The sequence below is a fragment of the Ovis canadensis genome, chromosome 1 (assembly GCF_042477335.2).
Source record: "Ovis canadensis isolate MfBH-ARS-UI-01 breed Bighorn chromosome 1, ARS-UI_OviCan_v2, whole genome shotgun sequence".
Classification (NCBI taxonomy): Eukaryota; Metazoa; Chordata; class Mammalia; order Artiodactyla; family Bovidae; genus Ovis; species Ovis canadensis.
In genome coordinates, this window is record NC_091245.1 from 242,687,074 (window position 1) to 242,696,959 (window position 9,886).

A 9,886-nucleotide genomic window follows, 5' to 3' on the forward strand; every position below is an offset into this window, starting at 1 on the left:
CTTTTTTATTTTTTGGCATGGGGATTTTATTTCTTTTTACACTGTTGACCTTTCCTATCATTCCCAATTAACATTTAACATGTAATTTTTTTTTGTTTGTTTTTAATTATGGTAACATTGAGATTGTTTTAGAACAATTGTTGAAGAGGTACTTAAAAATAATTTAAAGGTTGCAAATGTATTTTTAAAAGAAATCTTCAAAAAATTATATACTTCTGCATATAGAAAAATGCTTATATGTATGTTTCAATCACAAAGTGAACAGACCCACCCAATTCAAGAGATACAGCACTGTCAACATTCAATAATACTCCCTCCCTCCTTCCAAATGTGACATTATCCTGGCTTCTAACACCAGAATAGTCTTCAGTGTTTTTAAAATTACCTTCCGGCATAATGATATTTAGGTCTGGCTTTTTTCACTCACCATATGCTTGTGGAGTCATTCATGTTCTTTGTAGACATTGTTTTCATTTTGTAGTATATATTCTTTTATGGTATGATAGTGAATTATTTAATTTTTAAATCATTTTTACTACTTGTGGGACTTTAAATTGTTTCCAGTTATTAGTTATTCCAGTTAATGCTACTGTGGATATTCTACTACCAATACTATGAATTTTCTTGTACATGTCTTCTCACAAACATGGGCACCTTTCTGTATTGGGTATATACCTAGAGGTGGAATTGTAACAAAGGGTGTGCACCTGTTCACTCAGCTTCACTAGATATTGTCAGATGGTGTTTCAAAATGGTACCAGTTTACATTTTTACCAGCAGAGTATTAGAGTTGCAACTGTTCTGCATTCTCAATATCACCTGGTATAGTCTTTTAAAAAAGAGTACCCATTCTTTTTGTGTACAATGATAACATATATTTTTTATTAAATTTGCATTCCTTTGGTGATTAATGAAGTTGAAGACCCTTTACTATATTAATTATGTATTTGAATGTCCTCCTCTGAAGTGTCTATTCCAGTCTTTTGCCTTTTTCTATTTTTCTTGTCTGTTTCACATGATTAGAAGTTCTTTATATATTTGAAGTGTAAACCCCTTGTTAATTGATATTTATATATCAATTACCTTCTCTACCTTGTGGCTCACTCATTCACATAATTGATAAAATATTTTGTTGAAAATAAGTTTTAAATTTTCATGTAATCTACCTAATTAATTTTCTTTTATGGTTAGTGCTCTTGGTGTTCTACTTAAGTAGTCTTTGTTACTCTAAGATCATGACCACATGACCTTTCATCTTGGGATCTGCAGTCTACTTAGAACTGATTTTTCTCTGTGGTATGAGGAAAAACCCTAGTTTCATTGTTTTGCATATGGATAACTAATTCTTCCAGCTCCGTTTCAGAAGTCTTTATCCCCTTCTCTGCAGTGCCACCTATTTCATAAAGCAAATCTATCCCAAATGTATGGGTCTGTTACTGAACTTGTGTTTTATTCCATTGGTCTGTATTTGCCTATTTGTGTAGCAATAAAACCTGCCTTAATTAATATATCTTAATAATGTCTTGATGTTCAGTTAAATAAATAAGGGTAGTCCTCTAATTTGTTTCTCCATCATTGTAGATATTCTTGGCTATTTAAATGTATATCCATTTGAGGATAAGAAAGCTGTGGTACATATACACAATGGAGTATTACTCAGCCGTTAAAAAGAATTTATTTGAATCAGTTCTGATGAGATGGATGAAACTGGAGCCGATTATACAGAGTGAAGTAAGCCAGAAAGAAAAACACCAATACAGTATACTAACACATATATATGGAATTTAGGAAGATGGCAATGACGACCCTGTATGCAAGACAGGGAAAGAGACACAGATGTGTATAAAGGACTTTTGGACTCAGAGGGAGAGGGAGAGGGTGGGATGATTTGGGAGAATGACATTCTAACATTTATACTATCATGTAAGAATTGAATCGCCAGTCTATGTCTGACGCAGGATGCAGCATGCTTGGGGCTGGTGCGTGGGGATGAGCCAGAGAGATGTTATGGGGAGGGAGGTGGGAGGGGGGTTCATGTTTGGGAACGCATGTAAGAATTAAAGATTTTAAAATTTAAAAAATAAAAAACTAAAAAAAAAAATAAATAAATAAAATCATTAGAGGAATAGATAAAAAAAATAAATAAACCAAGGAGTCTTCCTTAAATAAATAAATAAATAAATAAATAAATTAATTAATTAATGTATATCCATTTGAGAATCAAATAATCACAAAAAATCCTGTTTGAATTTTATTTGTATCGCATTTGAGTCTAAAGATTAATTCGGAAAGAACAATCTTGGCTCTTTCATACCAATAACTCAGTGTTAATATGTTTAAAAACTTATTTGAGTAGTCGTCTTTATTTTCTTTAAACAATATTTCACATCTTGGGCTCTTTAGGTAGAGAAGTCTTCATAATATTTTTGTTGGGGAGGTGTTCATTTTATTCATTTGTTTGGTATTAGAAGCTTTTTGATTCTACTGTAAATCATTACTTTCAAGATTTTTTTTCTAATTATAGTTGTTGATTTATAGAAATAAACTGATTTTCATATTGATTTTGTATCCAGTGCCCTTGCTAAATTCATTCATTAATTCTAAACTTTATTAATAGTTATATATTTTTTGAATTATATTTTTTGAATTATCTGTATAATTACATCTATCATATTCTACTTTAATATTTTCTGGAAGAGTCTGCATAATATTGGTATAATTTCTTTCTTAAAAACTTGGTAGATTTCACAGGTGGAACATTTCTGCTCTTGGCATTGTCTTTGTGTAAAGAGTTTTAATAGTCATTTAAAATTCTTTATTAGGTATGGAAATACCCATTTTTTTCAATTTCTTACATGAGTTTGGTAAATAGGGTTTAAAAAAAAATCTTTTTGTTGATTATTTTTAGGAATTTGTCTATTAATGTATTTTTTAACATTTATTGGTATAAAGTTTTCATAATCTCTCCTATTATGACACTTATGATGTCTATGTGCTATGAAGTAGCTTACTTTTTTTCCATTTCAATCCTGGCCATTATGTTTTTATCAATTGTATTCATGTTTAAAAGATCCAACATCTGGTTTTTCTGATCTGATCTGCTGTAAGCCTTTTTATTTCACTTACTTCTGCTCTCATCAGTCTTGTTTCCTGTATTTTACCTTCAGTTGCTTTCTTTTACCAGCTCTTTGACATGGAACTTAGATCATTTGTCTTTTTCTTTCCTAATGTACTCATTCAAGGCTATAAATTTCTGCTTAAGCACAATTTTGCTGAATCTCACAGATTAGATTTAAAATATTTTCTAATTTTCATTGTGATCTCAACTTTGACCCAAGGGCTATTTAGAAGTATATTGCTTAATTCCTAAACATTGGAAGATTTTCTACTATTTTTAGTTGTTGATGTCTAGCTTAATTCCCATATAGTCAAAACATATCTTCTGTATGATTTTGATTTTTAAAATTCATTGATGATTTATTTATTTTTTCCTGTAGAGGGTCATATTTTTTTAGCAACTTTACTGAAATATTTTCACCTGTTGATGTTTTGTTAATGCACAGTGTTTGTATACACTTGAAAATAATGTGTATTATACATTTTTTCAGTGTCTTTACTTGTCAGGTATATAGCTTTGAGATAGAAATTTTAATTTACCTTTGGGTTGGACAATTTTTTCTGAGACATAAAGTGAAACATTTAATTCACTTTTTAAATTTGTGTATATTTAAAGCAGGTGTCCCACCACGAACTTAGGAAAGTCCTATATGGAAATGGTCATGGAGATTTTCACAAGAGAGTTGTATTCTATTCAGTACTCTAAATTGAAATTATCTTTGATCACATCTATGTTTTTGTTTTCCTCTAATCAGTTGACTGATCTGATAGAGAGCTGTGTGAACATTTTAGGAAAGCTAGCCTTGTTCTGGATTTTGGCTTGTTACTTAAGATGAGTTAACTCTGGCTTCAAGAAATGCCGTGATGTTGGACTACAGTGCTATAGTCTCGATAGGGATTAGAATGCAAAAATCAAGACTGTGAACAAGACTGAAGACAAAACCAAAACCTTGATGTATGTTTTACCATGATTGGGAAGGAGTTCCCTTGAAGGGAGTCAGTGCTGTCTTTTGTTAATCCTGTTGTATGAAGTGAGAACTTGAAAAGCGAATCTAAGAGAAGAAAGAAAGACTTAGATGCAAGTATGTAGGTGCAGGGAATGATACTTTTAGAGGAGGAAAGTCCAGTGGTTTCCTTTACATCACATGCTGCTGCTTCTCAATGCTGTGTTAAGTGCTTTCCCTTTTCTTGAGCCAGTAATGGCAGAGTGGCTATGCTATAGGAACTATCAAATCAAGAAGGTGAAAACACACCAGGAGGCATTTCAAAAATACTGTCCCCATTATCTTTCTGCAGCTTATTTTGTGATTCACCGTTGTTACTCTTGAGCCTTTGGCTTTTCAGGTTGGAATTCTAACTAATAAAGACTGGTTTATTTTTCTTTTCAGCTTCTAATCTATGGAATGGGACCCTTAAAACAACTGATCTGCTAGGTATGTAATTGAGAGTAGCAAAGTCATTGCTAAACTTTAAGCGGCTCAAAGACATTACTTTCTTAGTATATTTGGGTTTCCAAACACAACACCTTTGCTGGCAAAAGCTGAACAAATGTTAAAGCTAATTATAATAAAAACAATTCACAAATGCTTTCAAAAGCAAGGTGTATAATAGCTGGAAATATATAGTTAATTTTTTATATTCCTTATTAATTTATACTTATAAATGGCTCTTTATCTTCCTTGAATTCTGTTGCAGACTTGAAACATCAAGATGTATTAACTGCTAAATAATCATGAGTGTTGTAATAAGTTGAAATGTCAACATTATAATAACTACTAAGTTCAAAAGCAAGAAATTCCTTGGAAATTATTTCAAAATAACATAAACATATTTAAGGTTATCTTGAAATACAAAAATACTTGAAATTATAATTATAATAAATTAAAGTTATATTGCATAATTATTACATATTACATAATTATATAATAATACCTGCTGATTTGTTTATCTTGATACATTTTACATTTATGGCTGATTTCTTTTTCTCCTCCAAAAATTATAGTATGAATTAACTGTGCCACTCAATGATTGACCTTTGAGTTTTCATTATTAGTATTTTACCAGAGGGTTAATGTGTATTTTTAAATATTTTTGCATCTCATCATCACAGAAATGTGAAACAGAAGATGAATAATGGGAAAATTGATGTTAATGTCTCTGGTTCAGAATGTAAGCTATTATTTGATAGCTAAGTCCAAAGTAATGGAACCTGGTGCTCACTTGCATGGCTACCTAATTTTTATGCCAGGTTTCATGCCACATAAAATATTTTCTGTAGATATTTTGCATTTCAAAGTTGTGTATTAAAATACTCACTGTGTGGAAATCATTACAATAAATGTAAGTTAATGGCTTAAGAGCAATAGTTGATGTTCTTAGCTCTTCCTTCTTTGAAAATGTCTAATTTTATTCATCCCACATGTTTGTTCCTGGAACATTTAATGATTATTTCCTAGAACTTTGTTAATCTTTAAAGCAATTTCAATTGTTGTTGATGATGGAGCTATCATAGTCCAGAAGGCAACATATAATCCCTTTAAATCAGAAATGGCACCAAAAAACATCAAGGAAAGGATGAGCTTTTTCTATACAATAATTGTTTTATTTTATACATGGAAATCATATCTGTAGTTATGCTGTTTGTGACTATGAAAATACAGTAAAAAATACATCAAAACCTCATTGACATAATTTCATGATTCATATTTGGTTTACATTAGTTTTAATGGCTCTTACAGAAAAAATTTCAGAATGGCTTTGAAAATAGGAAAAAATGTAAATAATCCCAAACAGAATGTCCTGAGTTATTGTAAAATGAAAATACTTTATGTTTTTCCCCTTCAGGCATATTCAAGTTCTGATCGTCATAAAATCTGCCCTTTCTTATTCTTGATTTGGATGGGATCTAATGACATGGCATTTCTTAGAAAATACGCTTAGTTCTTTGCAGCAAAGAGGGAGTCCTGTAAATTTTTCCTAAAAATTAAGGTCACAGTACATTGATAACTAACAAATGAAAACAGAACATATCCTTTTATAATCACCTAGTATAAACATAATTACAATTCTAATCATTTATCTTATTTATAATATCACCCATTAAACACTATATTTTTTTGTCATTAATTTACTGACGTGATGTCAGCAACTGAGAGTGTTCTTCTCTTATCTAGAGTGTCACCGTTCTTATTTTTGAAGAGGAATGTCACAAATGGGACATATAATTAGCCATTAAATAATTTGAGTCTTATTACCAGTTCTATTTTCACTGCCTGTGTGAACTAGGGTAAGGCATTTAACTTTTCAAGACCTTGAAACCTTAGTTTCCTCACTTGTGAAGAAGAGGAGTAAGCTCAACATTTCTCTTGTCCTGCCTGTTCTAAAGTTCTGTGAGTCTTGATACAATACTTCTAGCATGGCAGTCCAGCCTTGGCATTCTCGTATTATTAATAGCAAGCAAGAAAATGACTGGAGTGGATGTTGTTGAGTGTCTCCCTAGCATCCATCCCTTCTTCCCTCTAGCTGAAAGTATTCTGATTTTGTTATCCTTGCCTCCCCTTACACACACACACACAAGAGGTCCAGAAGTGAGCTCTAATCTGATCACTAATGCAAATCAGAGTATTCCAACCTGCCAGCCTGTGATTAGCGCAGGAATAGACATGCATTACAGTTTGGGGCACTGGGGTGTCTCAAGGATTTTTTAGAAACTTTTTCATTCATTCTTCTTAAGAGAGACTTTTTTCCCCCCAACTTATGCCCGGTTAGACTTATTGCACAGACTTACTATACACTTGAAGGCCAGTCACTATTTGGTGCTAGTTGGGGCTACAGTGGTGAATAAGCCCTGCCCTCCTGTGGGGGGGTTCTCAGTTGAGGAGAGATGAGGCAGAAATTACAGAGGCACATCACAATCCCAAGGGGAAAGATCACCATGGGAAAACCAGAGAAGGAAAGCCGAGACCAGGCTTCCAAATGCATTCAGAACAGGAATGTGGTCTTTCTGGTGGCTCAGATGGTAAAGAGTCTGCCTGCAATGTGGGAGATTTGGGTTCGATTCCTAGGTCGGGAAGATCCCTTGGAAGAGGAAATGACAACCCACTCCAGTATTCTTGCCTGGAGAATCCCATGGACAGAGGAGCCTGGTGTGCTACAATTCATGGGGTCTCAAAGAGTTGGACACAACTGAGCAGCTAACACAAAAGAGATTAGTGGAGAGAGATGCGATACAGTAGCTGTGGGCTGCATTAGCCCCTTGGGGGTTAAAAACTTGAGAGCAAGATGTAAAGAAGCCTCAAACCTGCTCTGATGTCCAGATCCCAGTTTCTACAGCCCTCACACTCTCCGGGAGGTGCTGGGTCCTGGTCTAAGTGCCTGGAGAGACACTTTTTTATTGGACATGTAAGAGGAAGGATGCAAATCTGGTTCTATTTTTGGCAGCTGAGGAAAATAACTATGACTAGATTGGCACAGTGGAAAGCAGGGGAGAAAGTTAGGATCCTTGATGACATCATTAAGCTGCCAGAGTAGTCAATATTAACCACTTCCCTGGTGGCTCAGAGGTTAAAGCATCTGCCTCCAATGTGGGAGACCTGGGTTCAATCCCTGAGTGGGGAAGATCCCCTGGAGAAGGAAATGGCAATCCACTCCAGTATTCTTGCCTGGAGAATCCCATGGACAGAGAAGCCTAGTAGGTTACAGTCCATGGGGTCGCAAAGAGTCGGACACGACTGAGTGACTTCACCTTAACATTTTAGAAACTGTGTTTTATTATTAGTTATCCTGTTTGAATTGTGTTCTGAAACAGTGGAAACAGTGTCAGACTTTATTTTTGGGGGCTCCAAAATCACAGCAGATGGTGATTGCAGCCATGAAATTAAAAGATGCTTACTCCTTGGAAGAAAAGTTATGACTAACCTAGATAGCATATTCAAAAGCAGAGACATTACTTTGCCGACTAAGGTCCATCTAGTCAAGGCTATGGTTTTTCCTGTGGTCATGTATGGATGTGAGAGTTGGACTGTGAAGAAGGCTGAGCACTGAAGAATTGATGCTTTTGAACTGTGGTGTTGGAGAAGACTCTTGAGGGTCCCTTGGACTGCAAGGAGATCCAACCAGTCCATTCTGAAGGAGATCAACCCTGGGATTTCTTTGGAAGGAATGATGCTAAAGCTGAAACTCCAGTACTTTGGCCATCACATGCGAAGAGTTGACTCATTGGAAAAGACTCTGATGATAGGAGGGATTGGGGGCAGGAGGAGAAGCGGACGACCGAGGATGCGATGGCTGGATGGCATCACTGACTCGATAGACGTGAGTCTGAGTGAACTCCGGGAGTTGGTGATGGACAGGGAGGCCTGACGTGCTGCAGTTCATGGGGTCGCTGAGTCGGACACGACTGAGTGAACTGAACTGAACTAAATAACAGTTGTAATATCCATCAAATCTCATCAGAAAATGCATGTGGAAGTGCCTCTAGGAAGTAAAAAGCATAATAAAAATTCTAGGGCTAAATTGTCTAATGGAACTACTTATCAGCAATTAATGTGCTTATATAAATGTATTTGTCCTATTAATATTTACTGAGGCTTGAGATGTGCTGGTCACCATAATAGGAAGTTAACTTTAGGATACATTCCAGTTAACTGACTTCCTTGAGACCCCACTAGGGGACTGAAACAGAGACAGACAAAAGACCAGGAATCTTGATTAAAAAAAAAAATACAACTAAAGGACTTTATTATTGGCTTTTTAGTACCCTAATAAATATCTTCACTTCTGGTAAGATGTGAAGTTGCTCAGTCGTGTGTGACTCTTTGTGAAACCATGGACTTCAGCTTACCAGGCTCCTCTGTCTATGGAATTTTCCAGGCAAGAGTACTGGAGTGGGATGCCATTTCCTTCTCTAGGGGATCTTCCCGACCCAGGGATCAAGCTTGGGTCTCCCACATTGCAGGCAGATACTTTACCGTCTGAGCCACCAGGGAAACCCTCACTTCTGGTAAAATGGACCATTAAAGTTAGGATAGGCTGCTCATAAGACAAATGTCTTAAAACAGTCCCAGCTAAAAACAAGTTATTTTGCAATTCATTGACACTGTTCTAGAAGGGAAACTTGGTGATAGAATGGGCAGACTATTTCAAATCCATCATTACTATAGGAAAATTCAGATATTTGGGCAAATACTTGTTTGTTGCCTCTCAGTACATTATGTCCGAAACTCCCTTATGATTGATGAATATCTCATTGTTTTTCATTACCACTTTCTCTAGTGCATACCTTTTTAACCTCATGATTTGGTTAATGTTAAACTTTCTCCATTCATTCAGTCAACATTAACTTCCCACTGTATGCTGGGCATTATGGTGCCAGAATCTGGAAGTCCTTTTCACATCACTTCCTTCACCTCTCCCAAGAATTTCTAATAAACTGGCAACATTTGTATTGTCTTTTAAGATCTTCATACTCTACTTTTGATCTTATCATCTTCCACTCAATTTTAGGATATTTTTTCTACTTTAAGTAGATTCTCTGGGTCCTCAAATATTCTTATCAATCAACCATTCAACACTTTTACTTTCAGAATGCATTTATTCTTGCTCTTCATAGTCAACTTCTTTTAAGTGCCTTATGTAGCTTAAAGTCTTATCTGTTCTGAGGAAAATTATTTTAATCCTAGGCTTTTGCACTTAAAATATTAGATGTGAGGAGAAAGTAAAAAACAGCTTTGGAGGACATGGACTCATAATATTTATCTACATACTCATT